The sequence below is a fragment of the Fukomys damarensis genome, unplaced genomic scaffold, assembly GCF_012274545.1.
Source record: "Fukomys damarensis isolate Sample0158 unplaced genomic scaffold, DMR_v1.0_HiC HiC_scaffold_23, whole genome shotgun sequence".
NCBI classification, from domain to species: domain Eukaryota; kingdom Metazoa; phylum Chordata; class Mammalia; order Rodentia; family Bathyergidae; genus Fukomys; species Fukomys damarensis.
Window position 1 is genome coordinate 18465733 of NW_022900935.1, and position 7705 is coordinate 18473437.

Consider the following 7705-nt stretch of genomic DNA (forward strand, 5'->3'; position numbering starts at 1 on the left):
TTAATTGTCTCTTCTCCACACCAGGCCAGAACACAATTTCTGCCCATGAGGAACTTTCAGGAAAGAAGCCTCATTCCAATTGGTTTGATAAAACCAAAGGAGACCCATCCTCCAACTCTAATTCACACATCCATTCATTAGCTGCTTCAGCAGGAATTGATCCCGGCTCTTCCAGCTCCTGGGCTGCGGAGCTGCACCAGCAACACTGAAATTGTTTCCTGGAGTTGTGCATTAGGGGTAGGACGACGACAGACTCTAAGAAACGGGACCAGCTCTCTTTGAAGAGTGTTTCTCAGGAGTCAAGCAAGACAGGTGCTAGTTTTAGCCTTGTCATCTGAACTGAATTTTTTTCCCAATTCTTAGAATCTGTTTGCTCATCTTCAAAACAAAGGACTTTGAAATGAGCTCTAAGCCTCCAGCACCACAATGCAGAAAGCTGGTGTTGGGCAGTGCGTATAATTCGCTTTCCTCGATTGCATATGGGGGACAGAAATCTTTAGGTTTGGAAAAGCTCATCCCTGTTAAATACAATATGAACACTAACCAGCTCCGTGCTTTTGGGCAATTCGCTGGAGTTTGGTTAGTGTTGTCGGCTGAGTGAACCCTCAGCGCCCACTACAGGCAGGATCCTGCTACAGCTCAGCTAGAATGGACGGAAAAAAAGATGTCAGCGCTGAGGGTCGTCCCACTTTTTGGTTTATAGGATTGTTAGGTACCATGTCACCGCTTCAAGGTCTTGAAAAGAGGTCAAGCAAAGGCTAAGTAAAGATCATGTGGTTGCTGAATAGTCTCCTGTTGCCCGCAAGGACCAATCAGTCTCCTAAAAGACTTCTTGGCCTAAATGTACTTCTCATTGTTTGGACTTATTCTCTCATCCTACAGGCAGGAAGCCTCAGATCTAGACAAAAGAGATTTGATCTTGGGATGGTGGCGCACGCCTACAATACCAGCTCTGTGGGGGCCAGAAAATTGTCTGCAAAGGGAGACTAGAATCTTGAAGCCCAAGTCCCCAATCTGGAGCCAACCACAACTTAATAGGGTGCCCCAGGCGCTGCATATTTCTAGAAAGAACAACTGCTCCCTTGCTTTTTAGCTCTGGGAACCTACACATCTGTGAATCTGTTTCCTGTTGTATCAAATCCTGCAATAAAGTTTACTCCACAGAGGTACTGTGGGGACAAGAGCTAAGGCCCGCAAACACCTCAACGAGGTTTGATGCCGGCTGAATGTTCAATAAGCCATACTTATTATTTATATTATGATTGTTCTTAGTCTAACGTATCTAGCTCAGTGATTGGCAGACAGTGGGTACTGAAAAAGGTGGCTATAACTATAATTGCCTAAAAACTCTGGAGCACAGAGCCTGGCATTTAGCAAGTGCAGAATAAATGGTAGATAGATTTTTTTTTTTTTTTTTTTTTGGACCCAAGGACAAAAAAGCGTATTTTCGATCTCAACGTCTCCGCGAAAGTTGCAGCACTTGCTTTTGCTCAGCAACAGGCTCCTCTTACGTACTCCGTGGCGGCCAATGAGCAGAAAGGTGGGTGGAGTTTTATCTGGCAGCCAATAATAGCCCTCAGCGACGCGTAGGATAGGCCCAGCAGGTTTCCAGGCTAGTTACGGAAGCGAAACCAGGCAGCAGTCTGAGGGGCAGGAAGTCTCCAAATTCCCCAGCATCTGCCCGTCCAACCGCGCTCTGATTGGTGCGGCCCATGGCGACCCGCCCTCCTTTCGCCCTCCCCTCCTCTTCCCGCTGGGCTCGACAGGATGCGACTACCCTGCTTTTTAGGTCAGTTTTCCTCTTTAAGAAACCTTCGGTTTTAGTTGTCTGTTCCCCTTCCAAGTCATAACAGAAAGTTAGGGAAATACAAAAAAGTACAAAAGTAAAAAAAAGGAAATAAACCGAAATGTTTTCCTCTTTGTGATTTTAAATGTTTTCAGTCTTTCTGCCCCTAGCTGGTATTTATTGCTGTTCATTGCTCCATGGTTGTAAAAGCGTAGAACTAAAGCGACCAGATGCCCATCAAAGGAGTACGGTTAGAGTCAAACAGATCCGTTCATACAAAGAAGGGGGAGGGCCAAAGAAAAAGGAAATGGCTCTATATACTCTGAAATGAGTGTAAGGTATTTAATTTTCGGTTAAAAGAAGAATTTATGTGGACATAAATGGTTACACAAAGGAAACAAAGATCACGAAGGCTCTTTGCAGATATTTTTATTAGTTAACGCGGGGCTGGAGGTGGAATTAAAAGTTTTAAGATTATATACTTCTTTCCAGCACTCAGGAGGCTGAGACAAGAGGATCGCTGTGAGTTGAAGGCCAGCCTAGGCTACACAGTGAGTGCAAGGCCAGACTGAACTACAAAGCAAGATCCTGCCTCAAAAAACTAATAAAAAAGACTATACACTTTTTAATCTGTATTTATATTTAAATGCTAAGATATAGTAACCTTTTAGCTTAAAAAAGATATTCTTTCAAATATTTACTTCACAAGAGGGAACACTTCAATTCCTAATCTCACCACCAAGAGGGAATCAAATTAACATGTTTGTTTTAGTTTTTTTTTTTTTTGGTACCGGGGATTGAACTTGGGTCCTCGCGCTTGCCAGGCAGGCGGTGGAACCACTGAACTAAATCCCCAGCCCTTTAGTCTTTAATATGTTATTATTATGCATTTATTGCATCTTCAGTTTTGTTTTTTTCAGTCTTTATATATATTACTATCATATATTTATTTCATCTTCACGTTTTTTCCCCGGTACTGTGGATTTTGAACTCAGGACTTTGTGCTCGCCAGGCAGGCAAGGTACCAAGAGCTACATCCCTGACCCTGGCTTTGGTTTCTGAAACTGGGCCTCTATGCAATTCAGGTTGGCCTTGAACTCACTATGTGTTCCAGGGTGGTCTAGAACTCATGACAGTTCTTCTGCCTCTGCCTCGTGAGTGTTGGGATTACAGGTGTGTGCCACCACGGCCGACTTCCATCTTGCCTACTTTTTCCACTTAGCACATTTCATGGTAATATTCATATTAAATATTCTTTAAACATATAATTTTTTGTGGTACGGGGGACTGAGCCCAGGGCCTACATATTGAGCTACATTGCCAGCTTTTTTAAAAAAAAAAAAAAAACAACAAAAGTCTAAGTTGCCCAGGCAGGACTTGAATTTACCATTCTGCTGCCTTAGCTTCCCAGAGAGCTGGGATTACAGGCATGTGCTGCCATGTATCATATCTGGCATTTTTTTTCCTAATTTTTTTCCACAGTGCTGTGCTTAAAACCAGGGCCTCACACATGCTAGGCAAGGACTCTATCATTGAGCTACATCCCCAGCTTTCTTTTGTTTTGTTTTTTTTTTAAAGATTTACTTGGCTAGTTTCACTTAGCGCAATAAAAGGAAATCACAATACAGTGGAAGATTTAAATCAAGGCCCCCAAGGCCGGGGATTTAGCTCAGTAGTACCACTGCCTGCTTCACAAGCTCAAGGTCCGGAGTTTGATCCCTGGTACAAAAAAAATAAAAAAGAAAACTTAAATTAACATACAGGTTGTTAAATGAAACCAGAATTAATATGCCAAATATCCTGCTCGTAATTGTTTGCACAACTCCTATATTGAGTTTTACAAAACAGCATGTCTTTCAACATTCATCCAATGTTTTATGTAATATTTAACAATTTGACCATTTAACAAACATGACTACTGCTTAAGTACATCCTACAACATAACTTGAGAAAAGCTGAAAACTGTTCAACAGTTACAGTTTACTCAACTTTGGTGTTATATCTTGGATGACCTGTGTTAAAAAATGTTGAACCTTAGCTGCGCATGGTGGCACATGCCTGTGATCCCAACACTCAGGAGACTGAGGCAGGAGGATTGCCATGAATTGGGTTACATAGTGTTTAAGGACAGACTTATATAATGAGACCCTGTCTCAAAACAAGAAAACTAAAGAAGTTGACTGAAGTCAATGACCAGGATCTATTATAGTGGACACCTGACTTACCAACTCAATTTGTTCGAGAGGGCTCATTGTAACTCAAGTTGGTTGTAAGTCAAGACTATATTTCCCATAAGAAATAATGGAAATACCTATAATGTATTCTGAACCTCCCAAACCTTTTCATAATAAGAGTTGTATTATATGTGTAATTTACCAGAAACACCAATAATTTTCCTAGTATATTCACCAAAAAGTTATAAAATGTGCCAGAAACAATTTCATACCATACTCACCGTTCAAGCTGACATCTTTGGCTTGCAGGAAGGGAGGATGAAGTGGAAGGTGATTATTATTTGGAAGGTGAGTCCCCTTCTATAAGAACATCAGGAATCTGGCTCTCTGGTGTCCTTTCTTTCCATGGGAGAGTCTGTAGCCCACTAAGAACTGCTTAAGTTCTGGCTTCACTAGGTCTCAACTTTTTCAGAACTAAAGACTGGTCTAAGGTTGTCTGTTTCTGTCTTTTCTTTAAAACTGATCTGTAGTATGTGACACTGTCATTAAGCAAGTGAATGCTATGATTGGCTTTTTCTGTCTGGGTGGGTCTTTATAAATGTTTGTAGCTCTGTCCATTTTTTCAGGATTTCCTTCATTTCAAAAAGAATTTTGCTGCACTGATTGTTGCTACTCCCCCTCCTCTTCTGAAAGCTCCCCAGTTGCCATGCTCTGTTGCTCAGCCAGAAGTTGCTGGAGTTCCTCTGCAGACAGTTCCTCTGAGTGTTCCTCCACCAGTTCCTCAACATCACCATCTACCTGCAGCCCATGGACTCTGCTGTAGTGACAGTGTCATCAAGCACAGGGTCAACTGAAGGCTTGGGCTCCTCTACGCAGCCTTCAAAGTCTCTCTCCTATATAATTTTAGGCCACACTTTCTTCCAGGCAGATCTTGGTGTCCTTGGAAAGACATTGGCCCAGGATTTCTCAGTCAACCACACACAGGAAAAGATGTTGTAATGTTCCTTCCAGAAATCTTTAAGGTTTAAATCTGTATCTGAGATCATATGAAAGCACAAGCAGCCAGCACTTGGGTTGTAACCCAAGACTATGGTCATGTTAAAACTAAAATTAGAGTTGCAACCCAAGTTGTTCACATGTCAGGCTGGTTGTAACTCAAGAGTCCACTGTACATCATCATCTACCATTTACAAGGGACATGCTAACATGCCTTCCATTCCCTCACACTCACAGACCCACAGCTTCCACTTCTGTAGTAGTTGCTGTTCACTGCTCATGGGCTACCTATGCAACATTGGATTGGAAATCAATGGAGTTTTCCTGTCCAACTGCCGTATCCACTTGGGCTGCCCTGACTGCTGTTGCTGACTCCACAGCCACCACTTGGCTGGCCCACCTTGACTGCACTGTTCTGATAAGCCGGTGCCTCCCATCACTTGGCCACCATAAGCACCACTGCTTGTTCCTGCTGTAGAATTCAAGAAGAGCTCTTGTGGTGGATTAACTAATAGTCAACTTGTAATGCCCAGCTGAACTGAATCAGTGTGTCCTGGATGTGTGGTCTGGGTGTGGAGGATCAACCCAAAGATCATTACCAATAGCCATAAAAAGAGAATTGGAGGGGAAAATCTTGGCCTTTTGATTTTCTAGAAGCTTGCTGTGGATGGTTTTCTTGAGGAAACTAGGCTGTTCTCCTATGAGGAGGAGCTTGGGCCTCAGTGTCACTGAGAATGGCCGCTGTTCTCGTCATGGGAGCTCAGATCTTCACCGTGAACATCACTTCCTGTCTCCAATGTGAATCCCTTGGCTTGGTGACACAAATCCATCATTGCATAGATTTTCTGGCTTCCACCACTGGCCTTTGGGCCTTCCAGCTGCAGATCCTCAATACCGGCAAGCATGAGACATTGCTGTGGGCTCTAGACCACTGGCTGGACTTGTGGAGGACATTGCCTTGGTCTCCAGGCCTTCGGCTGGATTTGTGTGGGACATTGCTGGGATCCAGGCCCTTGGTTGGATTCTTTGGGCCCCTAGTGTGTGGTTAATCTCTCGTACTCCTTTGCATTTAACTTTTTGTATCGCTTCTCGACCTTTTGGCTAAGATCAAGTGTAGTAACTTTTTGTGTAATTATCATAGAATAATCTTATAAACTATGTGCCTCGTAGTAAATGTATTCTCATGCCAAAATCCTGGCTACAACAGCTCTACATACCAATATGGTGTACAATTTTTTTTGTACCAGGAATCGAACTCAAATCCGTGCACTTGCGAGGCAGGCAGCGGAACCACTGAGCTAATTCCCCGGCCCTTGCATTTTTATTTTGAAATCACCAAGGTGCTTGCTTCAGCAGCATATATATTAAAACTGAAGTTGCCCAGGCTGGCTCTGAACTTTAAAAGTTAAAACACACACACACACACACACAACACTAAAAGTTTATTTCTGGGAACATTATTAATGCCTAAAATAGGTGCTTGATCGAGTTTGGTGGGAGAGATTAGAGAGCTGAATCGTGCTCAGAATCTGGCAGCTATATTCAAACAGGCAAAGGACAGAGAAGCAAATATAAATAGCTCAGATAAGTAGGCATCCGAAAACACTGTCCAACTCCCTAGTGGGTACGGCTTTCTTGCCTGCACTGTCCAGGTTGTAGTTGGATACGTGATGATTCATAATTTGGTCCTTTGGGATTTAAAAAATTGAATAAAAGTTCAGGCATGGTGGCACATGCCTATGATCTCAGTACTCAGGGAGAGTGAGGTAGAATAGCAAGTCTGAGACCAGCCTGGGCAACTCAGAGAGACCCTGTCTCAAAATAAAAAATAAAAAAGGGTTGGAGATATACCTTAGTATGAAGGCCCTGGGTTCAATCTCCAGACTGAAAAACTTTTTTGAATAAACTGGCTGTGATGGCGCATGCCCATAATCTCAGCACTCAGGAGGCTGAGGAAGGAGGATCATCGTGAGTTTGAGGCCAGCCTGGGTTACATAGTGAGTTTGAGGCCAGCCTGAACTCTACATAGTGAGACCCTATCTCAAAAATTTAAAAAAAAATCTACAATTTATGAATTATCTTAGAAAACAGGTAAGATCAGTCAACACTGAGTCTGAGTTACCGGGACCAGAAGCCAGACTTAGGGACTGGTCTTTTCTAGTCTTCAGTTTTTATAAAAGCAATACATGGACCACTTGATGTTACTTTACCCGGCTCCTATTGGAACTTGAGTTTGAAAGCCCTGGACAGAGTCAAGATTCCTCTGTGATAGTCTTGAATGTTCTTTTTTTTTTGAAACCAGGAATTGAGCTCAGGACTTGGCACAACTGAGTACATCGCCAGCCCTTCTGCTTTTCACCTTCACTTCCCTTAGCCTTCTTTTGTGTGGTGCTGAGGATGGAGCCAGATCCGCAGTGCTGGTCAATTGCTCCCCACTGATTGCACCCAGAGGCCCCATCCCATCCTGTCCCCTACCCTTGCTGACACACAACCTTGCTCAGGGTCAAAGTGTAGAGCAAAACAGAACGGGGATTAGAACCAGGTTTCTCATCTCACTATCCAGGCTCTTTTAACTACTTGGTAGTTAAAATAAACACTCATTTATTTAGGACAGCATGTCACTGAATTGCCCAGGCAGGGCTAACGTTTGTTTTTTTCCTGGCTTAACCTTACTGGGTGCTGAGATTACAGAATGTGCCACCATACCTGGCCTTTCTTCTTCTTCTTTTTTTTTTTTTTTTTTTTTTGG